The sequence below is a fragment of the Crocodylus siamensis genome, chromosome 1 (genome assembly GCF_052110815.1).
Source record: "Crocodylus siamensis isolate JL-2025a chromosome 1, ASM5211081v1, whole genome shotgun sequence".
Taxonomy (NCBI): domain Eukaryota; kingdom Metazoa; phylum Chordata; order Crocodylia; family Crocodylidae; genus Crocodylus; species Crocodylus siamensis.
In genome coordinates, this window is record NC_143395.1 from 49,897,894 (window position 1) to 49,919,507 (window position 21,614).

The 21,614-nt window shown below is 44.8% G+C and overlaps 1 protein-coding gene across 1 annotated transcript in view; it reads right to left on the bottom strand.

Annotated features, from left to right (window-relative positions):
- Window positions 1-21,614, bottom strand: part of EYS (EGF-like photoreceptor maintenance factor) — a 1,897,540-nt gene that overhangs the window by 304,048 nt on the left and 1,571,878 nt on the right. The gene's annotated exons all lie outside the window — the stretch shown is intronic.

Consider the following 21,614-nt stretch of genomic DNA (forward strand, 5'->3'; position numbering starts at 1 on the left):
GTGTGTGGTGCTTTTATTTTTATATTTACAGTCTGAATTGCAAAGGGTTATCACGACCAGTCACTCCTTTTTAATGTTCTTTGCTCATATTGAAGTTATAAAGAGAAATAAGTGATTGTTTAAATGGCTTAAACCACCTGGTTCATCTCAATGACTGCAATATTGGGTGAAGATGTGTGCAAGGCTGAATCCTTTAATGTTTTCCCTTAAGATTCTGACCCAGAAATCCTTTTTATACATTCTTTCTGATCCCAGTCCATTTGTACATCAAAACCATCTCATTTGAGATTTCCCAGCACAGTTAAATGTTTCACTAATAATCTGGCACAGAAGCAGAGATGCAGCATCAATCTGTAGGTCTGTAAAAGGAATGACCTAGCCGAAGTGGGTTCCACATATGTTGTAATTATTCTTTGCTAATAAAAACACATATAAACCAACTATATCATTATGGTTTCTTCCATTTAGTACAACTCTCCCCTACTATATAAGACAAGTGCACAACTCAATGGAACCTTTACTATGGAGTCACTACTAATGCTACTGAAATGACAGAAATTGGAAACATTGCAAATTTAAATCCTTTAAACAACCCAACATCCAGTGAGTCCCCTATGAGGTGTTTATTTTAGAAAAGAGCTTTAATACATAATTAAGATGCTATTTTTCCTCCCCACTACTTTACCAGTTCCATTTTTTCTTTCCTCATTCTTCCTTCATCTGGCCTTTCCACTTGCTTTACCTTAACTAACTGATGGGACTCAGAACTCAAGAGATCCTATTGCTGACAGTCCAGTTCTGCTCAGCTGTTTGATAGTAGTGCAGCATCAAAGAAGTAGTGCAAGCTAGGCACTGTACTGTCAGTAAACAGGGAACAGTTGATGCCAGCAGCTTCTCTTTGGAAATGATTAGAGGGAAGCAAGAAGACAGGGGGAACAACAGCCAAAAAGAGACAGGATGAAGGTAAAATGTGTGAAGCGTAATAGCTTATTTAAACCAGCTGATCCGGACAAGCTCCACCCCAGAGTGCTCAGGGAATTAGTTGAGGTTATTGCGGGACTGCTGACACAGCTTTACAAGCACTCATGGTGCTCTGGTGTGGTGCCAGAGAACTGCAAGAGGGCCAACGTGGTTCCCATCTTCAAAAAAGGGAGGAAGGAGGACCCAAGAAACTATAGGCCAGTTAGTCTTACCTCGATCCTGGGTAAACTTTTTGAGAGAATTATCCTGGCACATGTCCACAAGGGGCCAGCGGGGAAGGTTATGCTTAGGGGCAACCAACACAGGTTCATTAGAGACAGGTCCTGTCAGACCAAACTGGTGGCCTTCTATGACCAGGTCCCCAAATCCATAGATGCAGGGGTAGCAGTGGATGTAGTCTTTCTTGACTTTAGGAAGGCCTTCGAGACTCTCTCTCACCCTGTTCTCATTAAAAAACTGGGGGACTGTGGTGTTGACACCCACACAGTCAAATGGGTCACCAACTGGCTGGAGGGCCACATTCAGAGAGTGGTGGTGGATGGGTCATTTTTGACCTGGAGGGATGTGGGCAGTGGGGTTCCACAGGGCTCGGTCCTCAGACCCGCACTGTTCAACTTCTTCATCAGTGACTTGGATGAGGGGGTAAAAAGCACCCTGTTCAAATTTGCTAACGACACTAAGATGTGGGGGGATGTGGGCATACTAGATAGGAGGAATAGGCTGCAATCAGTCCTAGACAGGTCACAGGGGTGGGCAGATGAGAACAGGATGAGTTTCAACACTGACAAATGCAAGGTGATACACCTGGGGAGGAAGAACCAGCAGCAGACCTACAGGCTGGGGAACTCCCTTCTCATCAGTGCAGAGGCAGAAAAGGATCTTGGAGTCATTATTGATGCCAAAGTGAACATGGGCCAACAGTGTGGGGATGTGGTCAGGAAGGCCAACCACACCTTGTCATGCATCCATAGATGCATCTTGAGCAGGTCCAAGGAGGTGATCCTCCCCCTCTATGTGGCACTGGTCAGGCCACAGTTGGAGTACTGCTTCCAGTTCTGGGCACTGCACTTTAAGAGGGATGTGGACAATGTGGAGAGGGTCCAGAGGAGGGCCACTTGCATGATCAGGGGCAGCAGGGCAGGCTGTGAGGAGAGGCTACAGGACCTGAACCTGTTCAGTCTTCACAAGAGAAGGCTGAGGGGGGATGTAATGGGCTGTTACAAACCAGTCAGAGGGGACCAGCAGGTACTGGGGAGTCCCTGTTCCCCCGAACACTACCAGGAGTGACTAGAAATAATGGTCACAAGCTGGCAGAGGATAGATTTAGGCTAGATATCATGAGGTGCTACTTCACGGTCAGGGCGGCTAGGATGTGGAAACCGCTTCCAAGCGAAGTGGTGCTGGCTCCTACCCTAGGGGTCTTTAAGAGGAGGCTAGACGAACGCCTTGCTGGGGTTGTCTGACCTCAGTACTCTTTCCTGCCATGGCAGGGGGTCAGACTTGATGATCTGCTCAGGTCCCTTCTGACCCTACAAACTATGAAACTATTATACTACCCTGCAAAGTCAGAAGGGACCTTGGGAGATCATCTAGTTGAACACCCTGCTGAAACAGGACCATCCCAACTAGATCATCCCAGCTAAGGCTTTGTCTAGCTGGGTCTCATAAACCTCCAAGGGTTGAGATTCCAAAACTTGTGTGGGTAACTTGTACCCGTGCTTTACTACTCTCCTAGCAAGAAGGTTTTTCCTAATCTCTAACCTAAACTTCTCATGCTGCATCCTCTTTGGAACCACCCTTCAGGTAGTTATTAAATCCCCCCTCAGTCTTCTCTTCTGCAAATTAAATAAGATCAGTTACCTCAGCCTTTCCTCATCAATCATGTGCCCCAGACCCCAAATCATTTTTGGTGCCCTCCACTGGACTTCCTCCAGTTCTTCCACATCCTTTCTGTTGTGGGGAGTTCCAAACTGGACACAATACTCCAGATGCTGAATAGAGGGGAATAAGCTGAATAGAGGGGAATAAGCACTTCCCTCAATCTGCTGGAAATGTTCCTACTGATGTGCTTGTATTTGTAAACTACAGAATTTTGGATGTTAAATTTCAAATCAAACCCTGCTCACAGGTCATACACATGAATGAAACTGGGAAGACCTACTTTGATTAAAAATGCACAAATATATAATTCATCCCAAAGGAGGTGCAGACTGATGAAAAAAGAAAGAATTGAAAGGCAGAAAAAAACAGAAGAAATGAAAGGGGAGGGTACGCCCCAGAGGAGGTTTGCTGAATGAAGAATAGGGAACGTGAAAGTGTAACAAAAGTTTTATGGTGCACAAAACTAGATCATTGTTCATTTGTCATGGAATAGAGAGAAGAGAAATGCTGGCCCAATGAAGTTAATGGGAGTTTTACACCCTGCATGTATTCTCATTGTTCAAGTCTTTATGACACTTTTGTAAGTCTGTTCCACAATAGTCAAAATTGCACAAGTGAATTTATCCACCCATGCAATTGCATGCTGATACCTTCTTTTCTTTACAGTATTCTTTCAAAGAAACAATGGCACAGGGAAGGTAGGTGTTTTGTTAATAATTAGAACCATAAATCTTGAAATTACTCCAGTAGGAAGGAGTTTTCCGGAAGTATCTTTCCATTGTCAATGAAGCAATCTTTCTGAGCTCAATACTGACAGTAAGCATAAATATATTGTATCCCAGTTTTATGACTTCTAGTTAGACACTTATCTGAAGCTTAACAGGAGTTTTTACCCTACATCTTCAGGACAAGTGGTCCAAGAGATATATTCAAGAGAGGCAAGATACAGCTTTTGCCTGATGTAGTCGTAAAGGTCAGAGTTGACCTTCACAAAATTCTTATATGAAGAAGTAGTTGGCAAGTCTAACCGATGCATTTACTCTACTATGGAAGTACCAATGCCAAGTGCTCTAAGAGCCCCACCACAGTACACTGAATTCAGTACCAGTCTTCTAATTGATTTCAATTTGCTAAGTGCATCATCAGGCCGTATCTTTCTATACATAAACTAAGTTCCATAAACTGAAACATAGCTAGAAATATGAGGTGTTGGACTTTAAAGTATCTGTACTACAGCAAGTAAAGGTTAAATATTATTTTTCTTCTTTCATGGTAGTCTCAGACATGCTTAAATGTTTCAGACTCCTAGTTGGTCATATAAAACCTACGTAAACTATGTGAAATATCCAGTAAGACCCCTTTCTTTCTCCTGGGCACATCAATGTGCAGTTAGTTAAAGGCTCCTCAGAATATTGGAGTCTGGTGTACTTACAGAGCTTTGAATACTAAGATTTGCAATCTGTCCTCTTGACATCTTCATTCCTTCACCACATTCTGTGAGGCTGCTATGGATATAGGATTTAGCACTAACTAAATCCTGGTCTCACTGCAACTTTGAAATCAGGAAGAACTTAATATGGCCTTGTCACCTGTTCGGAAAAGATGAAGAGGACAGTAAGATGCTCTAACAGACACAATCCAAAAGCACAAAATTTAGGAACCTTGATTCCAACCAAATGAATGTTCAGAGGAAACACTAACAAAGAATGATGGTTCAACACAAGTTAACAACACCATTCTTGCTGATCCTTACTTTTAAATCTTATTTCCTGAAGCATTAGAAGGACATCCTGTGGTATAGTATGGCTGGTCCCCTGCATTGAAATATTAGCTTTGTAGATGTTATCTCTTTATATTTTATCCATTTGATCAGATATGTTTTCAGCTTCATTAACAGGGTTTATGCTCAGGGAAGAATAATAATGCAGTGGTTGAAGTGCTGCCTTGGAAATCTGCCTTCTAGAAGGGGAAACTGGCCCAAGACACACTAGTTCATGGCATCGGGTTCTCCACCAAGACTCACCTCATTACTTGACTTACAGACCTCACTGTGGGCATTAGTGAGTGTCCTATGACCCTTCATCTTAAGCTCAGCAACAGTCAGTACGTCACCATCATCAGCATGCATGCCCAAATGTTTGATACTGACAAAGATGTCAAAGAACAGTTCTACGCCAACCTTGACCACATTCTAAATAAAACTCACGAGGAGGACAAGATCATTCTCCTTGGTGACTTCAATGCCAAAGTTGGATATGACCTGCAACTCTGGAGCGGCACCATTGAGAAGGAAAGCCAGCTCCATTGCCATCCTTCTCCTGAGCAAATAAATGGAGAATGGGTTTGTCATCACTGTCTTCATTCAGAGTGACAAATACAAGAACATATGGAGACATCCTCACTCAAAGCACTAGCACTTCATTGATTATGTTATTGTTAGAGCCCATGACTGAATGTATGTTGGTATCATATGAGATATATGAGGAACCGATGACTGCTGGAAAGATCACTGTCCTGTCAAATCCATTATGAATATCTTGTTTGCTCTGAAACACCAAAAAAAGCCAAAAGCAAATCAAAAGGCTGTCAACACCAAATCTCTTCAAGACCCAAAGATCTGCAAGACTATCCAATGCTGTATGCATGGAAAACTCTCTGCCCCATCCATAAATTAAGGCAACATTTAGGAATACTGGAAAGTTTTTAAAACCAGCTATATGGGCTGTTCTGAATCCATTGGCACAGTCAACCACCAGTGAACACCAAGACTGGTTCGATGAGAGTGATGCCAAGATCCAAGCCCTCCCTGAGCTGAAGAGAAGGGTTCATTCTGTTTGGCAAGATGACACCTCATCTCAGCAAAAGAAGGAGACATATGAGCTGCTCAAAGATGAAGCTCTAAAGAGGATCTAGGAAATCAAAAAGCAGTGGCAGCAAGATAAAACTGAAAAGATTCAGCTCTATACTGATAAACATGACATGCATAGCTTGTTCCAGGCAATGAACAATGTCTATGGCACAACTTCCTGAAGTCCTACTTTCCTGCAGCTGTAGGAGAGCTCAATGCTCCTCAGAGATAATGACTCTATCCAAGCTAGATGGAAAAAAGCACTTCAAGGCTCACCTGAACCATGAATTGACTGTGATAGATACCACCATTGAGTTCACCTCCCAACACACTGGAAGGGGATCCCTCACCAACCCTTCTATCCTAGAAGAAGTCTGGCATGCCATCCAGAAAACCAAGAACAAGTCTACTGAACCATATGGCATATCTGCCAAAATCTACAGGGCTGGTGATGATGAACTGGTACTGAGACTGAACACATTTATTCTATGAATTTGGAACAACAAATCCCTGGAAACTTGAGGAATGCCAACATCAGGACTATCTTCTAGAAAGGTGATAAATCTGAGTGTGGGAACTATCAAGGTATTGCCATTCTTTCCACGGCATGGAAAATTCTTTTCCACGTGCTCCTGAACCACCTTCTAACTCATGCTGAGGGAGTTCTTCCAGAATCTCAGTGTGGTTTCAAAGCATCCTGTGGGGCAACTGACATGATCATGCTCACCAGGTCAAAGAAAAGTATCAGGAACAAAATCAGAACCTCTATATATGACTTTCATTGACCTGACTATGGCCTTTGATTCCATCAGTTGCAAAGCCTTGTGTAAAGGACTGGCCATATTTTGATGTTCTGAAAAGTGCCTCAAGGTCTTGAGCCTTCTTCACAACCAGTTGACTGTGACCATTCTATGTAGCAGATCAGAGATAGATCCTTTTGTTATCTGAACTGGGGTCAAGCAAGGATGGCTGCTTGTAGATGTGAAAAAATGGCACTTTAAACTCGGTGCTCTCACATGCTGAGACTAACACACCCAGAAGAAACAGCAAATTAGTTCAATCCAGCTCTGCAACATCTGTAGAGATTGGGTGCTTTAGTGGGGCTTTTTGACACTTTTATCTAATAGCTGCTTCTTTCAGTAAAATGTATTATTTTCCCCACATCTACAAGTGGCCAATCTGTCATCACCCCAGATCTGTTCTCCATTTTTTTTTACAGTCATTTTGGTTCTCCTTAAGGATGACCTTCCTTTGGCATTGACACAAAATACTGAATGGATGTAAAGCTCTTCAGTCTGGTATGTTTTCATTCAAAAACCAAAGTACTCAAAACAACCATCCCTGATCTTCAATATGCCAGTGACTAATGCTGGATCTTTTTTGAGAAGCCCACCAAATGTGGGGCCTCCCTCTCAGCAACAAGAAGACTAAGGTGCTCTATCAGCTTGCACCAGACCATGAATATGACTGCTATCCCCTGCCCCCCCGCCAAAAAAAATTACCATTGAAGGAAAGAGTGGAGATAGTTGAGCACCTGCTTTATCTCAGTAGCCACCTCTCTCAGCCAGTGGATATTGATGATGAAATCCAGCACAGGATCCAGTGCACAAATGCCTCCTTCAGGAAACTGCTTGATGTGTCTTTATTTATCACAATCTCTAGAAAGACACCAAGATTCACATGTATAGTGCAGTCATCATCCTCACTCTCATTTACAGATGGGAAATGTGAATGATACCATCATCATCTCAAGAGCCTGGAGAAGTATCACCAATGGTGCCTCCAGAAAAATCCTCCATATCAAATAGGAAGATCACCACACAAATGGTAGCATCCTTGCTGAAGCTATTGTTACCAGCACTGAGTTGGTGTTCCTCACACGCCAAATTCACTGGATGAGACATTATGTACATATGCCCGACTCTCAACTCCCAAAACAAGTGCTCTACCCCCAGCTTAGTAACAGCCTGAGATCTCACAGTGGCCAGAATAAAAGCTACATGAAAACATTGAAGGCATACCTCAACAAAAATGGATGCCAAATTCAAGAGCTGGGAGGAGCTGGCTGCTGAGTGACTCCAATGGCACAGCAACCTCAACCATGTGATAGCCCTTTCAGGGTAAAGTATCTTGCCCTTGAAGCAGAGAAGAGAGAGAGGAGAAAAGAATAAGAGAGAAATCTGAGTCTACGGCCAAGTCTCCATCATGGAACGATCTGCAACTTCTCTGGATGATCTGTGGCTCAAGGATTTGGCCTTTAAGTCACGCCAAGACCGTTCAATGAGCTATGGTAGAGATCATCTGCAAATTGAGAGATTGCCAATGACAGTAGTGGTGATGTCTTGGGAGTCAGGTGGAATGTCTAAAACAACTTCATTGACAAATTTCCAGCTCTGGAGCTTGTTAGCAGCCTTGAATAGGCAGGTGTGCTCAGTACCTTCCTCCCCAGAACTGGGCACTGAAGGGGTAAAGACAAGCCCTAGAAGTACCTCATGGATGGTTCTCTGGCTCTTGGGAAGAAAGTTTGGGGGGAAAACCCAAAACGGAAGAGAGAGCTTGAGCAGATGGTTTTAAAAAATTACACAGTAATGAGGTGTGGTGTTCTGACAAGTACAAGACCAACTAGGGCCCAGGATAAACAGAGGCTTTACCCTGGACAAATAAAACTGAACCTCAAATTTCATCAGATTTTTATTCTTGGAATGCAGAATGGCTCAATGAAAACTGACTATGAGAATTCAGAGTATATATGGGTGTATATTTCAGTTTGTGTTAATGATGGGTTAGATTTAGGGTTAATTCTTTCACTTGAGGATCAATTATGGTAGGGTATGAAAGAATTATAGTATAAATGTACATTTAAAAAATATATGGTTTGAAAAACACAAAGGCTAGAAATTATTTTGCATTTTTGGAGTTAACCTTGGACATTATAGAGGAAGAAAAGAACACATAGATACACATTTCATATTAAAGCAACTGGATTTATCTAGCTTTTGAAATAGTTCCGTTGCCTCTAGGCTAATATGCTGAACAGGAACCAAACTATAATATTAGGAATGCTGACTTATCCTATGGTACTTGTAACACCTCTTGCAAAAATAAAGCTAACCCCGACATGTTGTATGCCTTTGTGTAATTAAGTGAGGATACATCAGAAAAGGACTGAACAGGAAACCTGGCAGTTTCTATTTAAAGCCCTTCTCCAGCTGAGTTGCACTTGTACATCTATTTTGTAAACAGAAGGACAGTAGCTGTGGTAGCATGTAAGTGCTACTGAGAACAAATTAATCATAGCTTTTGCCAACGACCCAGACACACTTTTCTCACTTTAAATACTTGCATTTACAACAGTATAAAAGCTGGCTCTGAATTATGTCTGTGTAGAGGAACTGTTGTAATTTACCATCAGGGATTTGGTCAAATGCCTTCTCTAAATCCTTGAGGATCATGTATTTCCTTGGCATATTCTTAGTTCTTTTCAAAGAAGCAGCACAAAGTGAAAGTCTGGTTGACAATTCTATATCCCATGACAAAGTCTTCAGATTTGTGTTGCTTCAAGAAACAGTATTCACTTTTTCAACAGGTGCACCTCATGACATATCCTTTATCTCACTCTGTCTCCTTCTGCTTTATTAGAAGCTTCTTTGTATGGGTTCCAGAATTCAGAAGGCTTGTTCGGTGGCAGTTACGAAAAGCTCTTTTTTTTCCTCACCTGCTGATTTTTCTTCTATTCTGCTTTCACTAAGGGTCTGTTTCATACTATTATTTCTAAGAAGACTTACTATTCTTCCACCAGCACTGCCTGCTATGAATTTCTAAGTTTTATCTTCCCTTTACTTTTTCTGCATCAATTAAAATGTTCAGGCAGAGTAGAAAATATATATACATCATTTTTAATAAGAATCATTTTCATACCCAGTATTTAGTCCGGTAGCCTAATATTACTGAACATCTAAAAGAGGTTGAAAGAGAAATATACAGTAGAAAAATATTGTGGAGCCTAATAAAAAAGAGTTCAGACTTACAAGGAATAAGACAAATTAAAACAGTTTTGGGAACTACAGCTTCTCAGAAAAGTATCCCACAAAGTTGTTCATAAGATCAAATTTACAAAACTGCCATTCCAAATTTTGCTGAGAAAGTGAATATTTGCACGAAGAAAAAGGACACGATGCTATATCTTCTACTGTTTACAAATACAAGTGTCAAATTGCAAGTGCAAACTTTGTGGGTTTTGAAAATATGTCCCTTGGAATTTTGATCTGTGTAAAATTCTGTAACACACATTCACTGGAAACTTTGACCAGCACCTGGAATGAGGACATACTACAGATTTCATAGACACTAGGGCTAGAAGGGACCTTGGGAGATCATTGAGTCCAGCCCCCTGCCCCAGGGGCAGGAAGTCAGCTGGGGTCAAAGGATCCCAGCAAGATAGGTGTCCAAACACTTCTTAAAGGAGTCCAGAGTAGGTACTTGCACCACTTCTGGAGGGAGCCTATTCCAGGCTTTGGGGGGCTCAGACAGTAAAGAAGTTTTTCCTTATGTCCAGCCTAAAATGGTCTTGGAGGAGTTTGTGACTGTTGGTCCTTGTCATCCCTTGGAGTGCTCTGGTGAACAGATGTCCCCTCAGATCCTGATGCACACCCCGATGTACTTATAAGCAGCCACCAGGTCTCCCCTCAGCCTGTGCTGTTCCAGGCTGAAGAGTCCCATGGCTCTCAGCCTCTTTTCATGGGACCTATTCTCCTGCCCTCTGATCATGCACATGGCTCTCCTCTGGACTCTCTTAAGAGGAAATCTGAGAAATCTCAACTTCTTAGATGTATAAATATGTAAAAAAATGAATCTATGAAACACTTTATCAACTATGTGTGAAAACATGATTTACAGTACCTTTCAAAATATAGGCAGGATAGCAAAATGACATGCACATCTATCAAATCAAGCATTGTTTGGGTTGAGTTATTGTAGGATTGAGTTATAAGCATAAATTGAGCTATGTGAGATTTTTAAAAGGAAAAACTGTACTTAGTTGGCCATAAAGGAAAATTATAGCTCAGGGGATCAAATTTCTAGTAGATTTTGATCAACAACAGGGACAAATTTAGATACAGATATTTAAACTGGCATTGACTATGCTAATCCACATTGGCCTGGATGATACCTAACCCTTCACTAGTGCTAAAGAGAAATAGAAATGGTGAAAGGACCTTTTCCCTTCCCTAAGCCTCTTGCAAAGGGATATACTGAATCTCATCCCTGTGGTATCTTGAGATTTGTGATGTGAAAACAATTCTTTATTATGTACAGAACTTACATACAACTATTTACAATAAAGAAGTATCAACAATCTTAATACTGCTGCCTCCGCACATATCTTGTAGCCAGCCTGTGCCCATTCTGCCACCCATACATTCTCAGTGGTCTCACCTAGACTGTCTCCTGGGATGTTCTGCTTCTGAAGTAGATCATCTGGGTTTTCCTGCTTACTCAGATGAAGCCCTAGGATCTGCTGGAGACAGTTGTGGGTCAGCGGAGAAACCCAGACTTCCCTCATTTACCCAGATGTGTCCCAATAGGTTGCAGATGTGGGTCTGGTTAAGTGAAGAATGCCCACCTTTCCCTGCCACCCAGGTGGGATTGGCTGGGTAAGTCAGTCCCTAGCAGAGGCATGAAGCACAAGGGATTTCCTGGGTCCTGTGCCTCCATGCTGGGACCTATGCAGACTTCTCCGACTTATGGAGATGCACCCCTGGAGATCTCAAATAGGCCTCTGTAAGCAGAGATCCTTGATTTTATTGCTTATAGAGAGGTATCCTGAGATTCTCTGGGGTGCATTTCTGTAAGCAGGAAAAGCTAGGTAGGTGCTCTGGGGGCCTGAGGAGCCCTCATAGTTTCAGAGCACCTGCTCTGGGCACCTGAAGGGTACAGGCAGCTCAAGCTGCCCACACTCTCCCACCACAGAGCTAATAGATGCCTGCCACAATAAAGCAGCAGAATTTATTAGTACTTTTTGTCATGCCACTGATTTGCCTGTGATGTGGCATAACAAAAGTTAGGTACATCTATTTGTTGCACATTGGTGGTTCCATAAAAAAAAAAAAATATGGTAACATAAATGGGACATCAGGTGATGTCTGTTTCTACCCTGTGGTTATATCCTCATAAGCAGGGGCATGTGGTTGCCATGGGGAAAAAAGTGGCGGCACAACTTTGTGTTGCTGCTTTTTGCCCTGGCACATGCTCCTGAACATAGGATTAGCTCATGGAAAAATGCTCCAGGTGGGGTAGGGGAGCCTGATGCCAGCATCAGAGCTGGCTCCAGCAGCATTACCTGGGATCCTGCGGGCCTTCCAGGACTCCAGTGGTGGCGATTCAGAAGCATGGTTCTGTCTGGCTAAGCTCTGGTTTCAGGTGATGCATGCTGCCACTATATGTGCTGCCCTGCTTTTTCTGCTGTGGGTTTTTTGACATTGGGATCTCCCACCACACTGCAAATTAGCAGAATGGCAAACACCTACATGTGTGGTGCATGCAGCTTGTGGCACTGTGGATGGGTCTGCGGTACTACAAACCACAAGTATGTACTTGTCTGGATGCATCCTATGTGTCCAGGAGGACATATTCTAAGTCATAACCCTTGCACACACTTGAGCTCAAGAATTATATGAGGTTACTGCCAACACCACTGCTAGCTTCCTCTTTTCATCCTTCCTTGCATATTTATATAACTTTGTATATTTACTCTTGGGGGAATTGATGTTACTGTACTGGCAAAATTTCCAAATGACTGTACATTGGCAAAATTTCCCATATGGACACACATGGAAAAATATTAGCCGTGCATCATAGTTTACTTATGTGGATCATAATTACTTATGTGAATAATTCTTAGTGAGGTTAGTATATGCGTGAGTAAAATAAGCAGACATTGGTGGCATAACCGATTCCACTTCTATTGACAGTCCCATACAAATACAATAAAAAAAGGGAATGAAAATGTGAATTGGAATGTGCAGAAAGTGTTAAAATAAGTCAATAGGAAAAGTATCATTAGAGATCCTGCCAGGTAGAAAACTCAGAGTTGCTTGCTGTCTTTTGCTCTTTTACAGGCTCCTCTCCTAATTTGTAGTGTGATCATGCGGAAATGAAAGCAGCAGTTGGCAAAAATGAACATTCTGATCTAAAATGCATATTAACTAAGCTATGGACTATGGCTAGATTAAAATTAAGAATGTAACCCTCTTATCATAGAGTTCTGCACTCCTTTACCATGTATTATCTGAATGTATTTTTTATTTTTATGCCCCAAATGCATACCCACCAGTTCAGTGTAACTAGAAAATCATAAAATCACTTTGGTTTTCATCTTAAAATCCTATATTCACACACCCTCTCCACCCCCACCCCCCCAGGTCAGTATTCTTTAGATTTATTTCATAATGCACTGCTACCTCTAACTTTAATGGTGGGTTATAATCTTTTATACTTCATGGTTAGGTAACAGACAAAAGCATTAGTTTGTACAAGTGATACAGAAAGATGCTATCATTACTTAAATATATACCTGTGTTCCAAACAAGTATCCGCTAGTTTGTGAAATGTAATTTGGAAGCCTTCATGTTTCCTTTTCACATCTAAAATTGAGAACTATTCATTTTCTGCGAATTATAAGTACATTAGCGTCTAGGGGTACATACAGGTGTTATTTTTAGATCGTCCTAACCTAAATGCCCAATTGTGCAGGCATTTGGAGGGTTTAATTTGGCCAGTGGTTTAAAATGGTGCTCCTGATCTAAGTTAGTATACCTCAGGAGATTGTGAAAAGGTTAGTCCAGGCTAGGCAACAATTAACTGGTTGCCCTGAATACCTGAACACATTCACAGCAAAGCTCAGGGCTGTGCTATTCCCACTGCCTTAACCAACAATACCCCTCCACCTGCAGACCTACCATCTCTGCCTAGACCTGCCAATTCCCAGGTCCCTGATCCACCAGCCCCTCCTTCCACCCCCCCAGACTTCTGATCCTTCCTTACTCCAAGTTACTTATATTAGGATGCTTGCAGTGCTCCCTAGGCAACAAATGGCTGCATGCACTGCTCCTGGAAGCAGCAAACTGTAAAGTAAGCCACCTGGCCCTAGACCATGTGCTGCAAATGCTTGTTCACACCCTGAAAAAGGACAGGGAGTTTATTTAAAAGGAACATTTCACCAAATCCATTGGGTCTGATTCTGAACTACATAAATCAGGAAAAGTCTAATTGATTTCAGTATACCACATTTTGCACAGGTAGTTCCTTTGGTCCAAATCCAGAGTAATTTATCATTATCATTGTCTCTGAAGCTTTCAGGCATTTGTATCAATGTAAGTGTAGCAGGGCACTAGGGTGCCTGCTACTGACATTAGGAATAAGGGCTGCTGAAGCTCCCTGAGACAGCACAGGTGTTGGTTGCCTGAGCAGCCAGGCTGGTCACATGACCAGAAGGGGGCAGGGCCAGGCCTTTATAAACAGCTCAGGCCAAAGCCTAGTGGCAGTTCCCCTTTGGCAGCCTGAGCAGCGGGAACCCTGCTGTAGAGCAGAGCGGGGCAGAGCAGCCTGATCGCTTGCGTGACGGCATGAGGAGTGGGAGTCTTGCTGCAGAGCAGAACAAAGCAGAGCAGAGCAGCCTGAGCGTCGACATCATGGTACAGGGTGGAGAGGACCCTGAGAGGGAGGTTTTGAAGGACAGCCAAGGTGGCAAAGAATTTACATTATAGCCGGTAGGCTGATTTTGTGTTACAGCCGGTGGGCTCATGGCTTTATGTTCATTGTTGTGGTGATTGTGTAATACCGGAGGACCGGGTGAGGCTGTAGGGGAAGGAGGAGGCCTCAGGGGAGCACCCCAGCAGAGCGGGGGGGTTCCTGGTGGTGCAGAGGGCGCTGCGTTTCGGGGTGTGCCCAGGGAGGGCACAGTGATTGGTGCCAGAGGCAAGGCACGGTAGTTTGGCGCCGGGGTGGCGCTGCATTTGGGGTGTTGTGACCCCAGCTGGTGAGAGCAGTGTTTGGTAAAGCCCAGTGGGGCGAACAACCCAGAAGAAGGGTCAGGGGGCCAGGCATGGCTACGGGCCACCTGAGCCCCAAGCGCGGGAAGCGCGCAAGCGAGGCCCAGAGGGGGCAAGAGCGCGAAAGGGTGTGGGAAGCGCGAGGAGCATGGACATAGGCCCCAGAGGGGGCGAGAGCGCGAAAGGGCGTGGGAAGCGCGAGGAGCACAGACATAGGCCCCAGAGGGGGCAAGAGCGTGAAAGGGCGCGGGAAGCGCGAGGAGCACGGACATAGGGCCCAGAGGGGGCGAGAGGGGTGAGAAGTGCGAGACAAAGCCCAGAGTGGGCAGGCACGTGGGAAGAGCGGAGGGAGGGCAGATTAGAATAGGAGGCTCCAGGGAAGCGATTGGCACCCTACTGGCTCAAGGTCCCGGAGAAGGGCAAGCGTTCAGTAAAAGCCCCGGAGAGGGGCAGGCGCGTGAGAACAGGCCTGGAGAGGGGCGGATGTGCAGATACGGGCCCGATGGAAATGAGGCGCCTACAGATTAGAAGCCGGAGAGGGCTGAGCATGCGATTAGAAGCCGGAGAGGGCGCGTATACTGGAGAGGCCCTGGAAAGGGCAAGCATAAGATTAGAGCGTCTGGTGAAGACAAGGATATGGCAGAGGCCCCAGACAAGGGCGAATCGAGTGGGAAGCCCCTGGAAGGGGCGATGGCAAGTCTAAAGAGCCTGGAAGGGCAGGGCGCGCGAGCGAGAACCTGGAGAGGGCAGGGCGTATGGGTAAAGGCCCGGAGAGGGCGCGGACATGTTGAGAGGCCCCGGAGAAGTTGTGTATACTAGAGAGGCCCCGGAGAGGGCATGTAAATAGAGACATGAGAACGTCCGGAACACCGGCAAGGCTTGAGCATGGTATTGGGGGCAGAAGGAGCCATGCAACGCCGTAGGGGGGTGCACCAAGAGATATCCATAGAGGGCAAGAGCACCGGGTCCGAGAAGCCCAGGAAAGGCGGCCTCCCATTAATGTTATATAAACAGCAAAGACGTGGCAGGCAAGACAAGGGTGCTAGAAGGGCAACTTGGCACAGTAGGGGCGCAGGACAGATCACGGCCACTCCTGGGCCCCGCCCCGTGACAGTAAGTAAACATGTAATGTGGCCTTATTGGCCACGTCCAGATGAGGGGAGACATTTGTTTCCCTGGGGACAAGTAGCAGCTGCTACTTGTCACCAGGGGAATGCCTTTGGCACACACGCCCCGGAGTGCATCAGGTTACCCTGGGTGGGATAGGGGAGGCTGAGGCCAGCAACTGTGGTGGCCCCAGAAGCCTTACCTGGGGTTCTGGGGGCCTCCTGGTGCTGCAGCCATGGCAGGAAGCCTCACTGGCAGCTGGAGTGTGGCTCTGGCTGGCCAGGCTCTGGTTTTGGGCAGCGTGCACTGCTGCCACATGCGCTTCCCAGTTTTTATTCTACATGGGGGCTTTTTGACCCCAGGAAATCCTGGGGTCAAACACTTCCACCCATGCTGCGAAGTAGCACCACAAGGAACGTCTGCACATGTGGTGCGTCGCACCACAAATGGGTTTGTAGCACCATATACAGCACGTCTGCACTCATCTGGACATGCCCACTGGATCTACATGGTGCTAAAATTAGTGGAAGTGAAATCATAATCAGGGACCATGGTGCATTTGTTATTCCATATTGTCCAAAATTGTAAATATATGTGAAATATCTTTCAAAAAATTAGAGATCAGTAAAGTATTCTTCATTTGATAACCTGCTCTTTGCACACTAAGTGGCAAAGCCAAGTAAAATTAAGCATGCTACATTTGCCAGCCTTTTCAAAACTATTTAAGGTCTGACGTTCTTTGCCTCTGTTGTTTGTAGGAGAAACAAAAACGAAGCAAACCATGCAGATAAAGTTTACAGCACAACCTGAACACTCAAAGCTACTGCACATCATTTATTCTCAACAATACTCCTGGGGATCCTATTAATTCCAAGGCTACTTTGGCTCTTGTTTGACACAAACATGTCAAGGAAAGGCAGACTTCCTTCTGAACCCAGCCTATTTGAAAATGCCAAACTTTTCATATCTGATTAATTTCACATAATGAACATTGTTAAGACAAATAAAGATTGCCTGTTTATTACCAAGGGCCAGATTGTACAAAAGCCTTATGTACTTGTATGGAAACAATCTCTCATTTCCCTGTACATCTCAGTACTTAGTGCAGGGGGAAGGAAGGACAATATACCTGATATTTGCTCCTATGCAAATAGCAGGGAGACAAAAGGGTGGTATTCTGAGTCACCTTCTTTGGCTGGCTTTCATTTTCAACGGTCTTTCAAGAGGGAAACTAGTTAACGATAACCTTAATGTACATTAATTCAAGCATAGGTCTCTAGTGAACATTTCCACCTTTTATAAGCCTCTGCACTGAGTTACATGAGCCTGACATCCCTAGGTAATACACCCACTTACAAATAAGTCTTTTTTTCATCTCATCATTGACACTAGATCACATCAAATTCTTTTAAATAAACTTCATTCAAAGTTTCTAGTTATTCTTAAAAAAAATGCAAAAAGTATTAGAAAAAACCTTTCAAACTATATTTAAAAAAAAAAAAAAGATTGATATCTCAAAAGTGACATGTTATGAACTTTTTAGATTTGAGGAAAAATTCTTTGCCATTTCCAGTGGCAAGTGCAAAGTCTAGAAAGGGCCTATTTGAGAATGTTAGAAGGACAGCCAGTAACTTAGAAGGGCAACCAGTATTAATACTGTGTGGCAGCCTGTGGCAACCTTAAAAATATTCACAGTATCCCAGGGTGCTGCAGCATCCTGGTTAAAAATCACTGACAGTTGAATGGATAGAGTTAGAATGTCGTGTTTTACTTAGAAAGTGCAAATTTTATATATGACCTGTAATGGGGCCTGTGACAGGACCCAGGCATGGTGGCACTGTGGCAGCCCTGGTAGACATGCGGCTCCCACTCACTGTGATCCCTCGTGGTGCCCTTCCCTATTGATTTCCCGCCACACCTTGATATTGTTAAAGAAAAGATTGGGAAGCTAACCTGAGGGCTCAGAGTGAGTCCAGTCCACTGACAATTTGCTCTCAGCCAATTCACCAAGGCCCTTCCAGCCCTATTGGTCCCCTAGGATACCAGGTCTTTGTGGTCTTCGTGGCCTCTATCTTCTCCCCTAGCCACACCCATGCCATGCACATGGTATATGACCTCACTTCAGAGGGGCTACCCAGCCCACCACAATGCCTGGCCCTCTTATGGCTCACAACTTTTGTTGTAGCATTGGCCTTTCTGGCTCTGGCTTCTTTTTTCCAGCTGTGCCCCTCTCAGCCTAGATCCAGTGCACCAGACCTTAGCTTCTGGGACCCCTAGCCCTGGCCCTGGCCTTGGCCTGCCCCCCCCCCGGGCTCAAGGCCCCCTGGCTCTGGTCTTGCCCCCCTGTAGGCTCTGGGCCCCCTGGCCCTGTCAGCTTCAGACCATCTCTCTTGCCTCTTTCTGGCTCAGGGTTTGGCCCTCTCAGACTCGGCTACCTGCATCTTAGACTCCTACCTTTGGCAGGGCACAAACCTTGGCGTGACTCCCAGGTACCCCTGTGGTCTCCTTTTCACTTTTACAGCCTCATCTGGTCTGCCACTATCAACTAGAAAAAGCAAGCAACCACTTTATAACAAAGCCTCCCTCACTCTTGGTAGAATAAATGTTTGGCTACTAATTCTTCCTTTGGGCTCTCACCTCACTACCCTCAGAGTATTTTGGTGCCTGCCAAGAAGTCTCCCTACAGCCCCTCTCTACTAGGTGCTCTGTTCCACTCAGTGCACTGGGCCTGACTGTCTTCCTCCAGGTGCTGGGCTTATATGCTCTGGAGCACTGCCCCTTTGAGTAAGGTGACTCCCTAGTCCCATACAGGTGTTCTGGCTTAGGTCTAATGGGAAGCCTGCTCCCCCTGTTACATCTTAGCTCTGCTGCTTGCAGCTTTTGTCTTATGACTGCTTGGGAATCTGCCCTATTCTTCCAGCCTACTGTTGTGCAGCTAGCTTTCTCTCAGCTACCTGCCCACCTATGTACCCAGGCTAGCCTTCCCCTTTCTAGTAACAGGAGTCTTTGGCTCCCTGTTACAGGGCCCCTACCCCATTACTGAAGGTGAGAGGAAGCCTGGGAGCAGCTGGCTGGCTCCAGCACCTGCAGGAACTGATAGGGGCAGAGGCCCATTTGATAGATAAGCCATCTGATAGGGGCAGAGGGACATTTGGTGGGGCCAGCACAGTGCAGCCAGTGATTGAGAGACCTGGACCAGAAATATTGGGTCAGGTGGCCAAGATAGAGACATTGTAGCAAGAAATCCCTTTTGTCCGCTCCTTCTTCCCTCACATGTGAAGCTCCTCCATATCGCAAAAGCCCCTCTTTTAGTATTTGCCCCCTTTTGGGGATGCTTTGTCTTTTCTACCTTTTCTTCCTTCCTCTCTCTTTTTCTTTTATTATATCATTATTATTTTTATATAAAGTGTATTTGTAGTGAAAATAGAGCTTGTAGATGCTTTTACAAATGTACTTTAAGTTTAAAACTAAGTTGTACCATGTAACAATGTTCACAAGAGCAGGAATCTCTGTATGGAGCTGGTCCCTGAATGAAGCGTGGTTGATTGTGTAACACAGTAGCTAGTCTAGATAAACATGTTAATGAGCGGCAATTAACAGCTACAAAATCAGAGACCAAAGAGAAGAAAGAATCAATAAAGAGCCAGGAATTCCTGGAAACTTCATTGTTAAAAGTACAGAAGCCCCTGTTTGAACTAATCAATGCTGGAAACAGATCCTTTGGGATGAAATACCCCCTGATCAACCACTTCCAGAGCTCTATTCATCACAGCAGTGAATCAATCAAAATTTATCAATGGACTCCTGAGACTGAATGTACATGTGGCTGTGACCCCTGGGGCTGACAGGTGCCATGCAGCAGCTACCAAGGGGGACGTCCCTCGAGGTCAACAGCCCCTAGATTGGTTAAGCCCAAGAATTGGGGAGTCACCAAAGTGGGGGATAAAAGGCAGTGGGATAAAAGGCAGTGAAGAATGACCCTCAATGGCGCCCTCTTTGACCCGACCAGCACCCTGCCTGTCCAGCCAGAAGGACCAGCTGGTGACCCTGGCTTCAAATGCTTTAAAGTTCTGAAGCAACATCACACCGAAAGAAGCCTCAGCTGGTCATCGACAGCAGACTCAGCGCTTGGGGACAGGTATGTCATGACACCAGTGCTTAGTGTTCAGAGCTAGCTACTGTGAGTGTGTGTGTGTGTGTGTGAATGTGTGTGTGTTTGAGGTGATCAGCACCAAGGTTTATGATTTGACTTTTGCATCCGTCCAATAAACTAGAATTTTATGATGATCCTGTGAGTTGGTGCTTTATAGCCAACAACATATAAGCCCAGAGCCTGAGGCAAGGGGAGCAATTGGTTTCTGAAGGTTGTAAAAAGGAGAGCTCTGAACTGAAGAGGGGCCTGACTGTTCAAGGAGGAAAGACTCCAGACTGTAGGGGAGCTGCAAAGAAGCCCCTGCACCATTAGGCACCAGAAGATAAGTCATCTGGTACCTTGTATTCATATCTTTTCACTTGGGTTTAATACCAGATGACCATGTCATGGCTCTAGCAGTCAATATGATCACTGAGAAGAGTGCCAGGGGCACCCTGGGTCCCAAACCCTGCAAGGGAGTTGGGACAAGCAGTATGGGGCCTGAGGCTGAGAAGGCCAAGACCCAGTTGTGGACTCTCAGAAACTAGGAGGCTGCAAGTAGCTCCTGAGGCCAGTTCTGCTATTAGCCAGGCCATGGGGCCCAGAGTCCGTGAGGACAAGCCTGGTGGGGAGGTATGGGCAATGGGTCCAGAGCCTTTGAGGGCATGGCTAGAGCTGGAGCCCAGGAGCCAAGAGTCCTGTAACAATGGACTTCAAGTGGAGGAGCCCAGCCAAAGTAGTGGGCCAAGGCTAGGGGGACTGATCCCAGACAAGGACCTAAGACCTGAAGCAAACCTCTTTGCACTCAAGTGACAGCCTTCCTGTTCAATAATACCATCAAGGCATGGCAGGAAAGATGACAGGGTGGGACCTTGGGAGGCCAGAAGGTGCAAGCAAGGTGGGACCCAGGCAACAGCTAGTGGGTGACTTGGCCGCTCCAGGGCTGGACTTGCTACAGGACTCCATATCAATTTAAACCGGCTTATATCTTCTAATTTGTGCCTAAAAATGTCCACATACTATTAAACCTCCTCCTCCACAAAAAAATCCCCAAAACCAAAATTCCTGTACCAATTTAACCAAAACAATTAAACAAAACTAATGCAACTTTTGTGTTTAGATGTATAATAAGAAGCAGGAGTGGTTGAACTATACTCATCAGATTCTTGATCAAAAGGATGTAAATCAAGTCTGTTATATACAAAATGTCTAGCAACCAACAACAAGAACTGTTTAAGGTATGTTAAGGTGACTGACTTTTAGTCAGGCCTTTTGATATTTTTTACATGTGAGAGAGAACAGTTTCACTTCCTGTACCATTTGGGCAAGATGAAGTTTCAACCTAAAATATGTGCAAAATGTGTAAATAGGAATTGTGGAGAGAACTCCCTTTCCCATTCCTAGGTGGGAGGGATATTTGGGAAGGTGGGACAGTTTGGAGAAAGGAGGGGAGGCACTAATGATGAGCAACACTCTTGTGATAACAAGGGATAATATCCTACATCTATTCTCACAGATTGCAACAGTAGCCCCTGGAGACTGCTGGCAGATTTGTAATAACATGAAATCACAGGGAGCCGTCTGAAATACTGCAAAATTGTACAACTGATGGTAA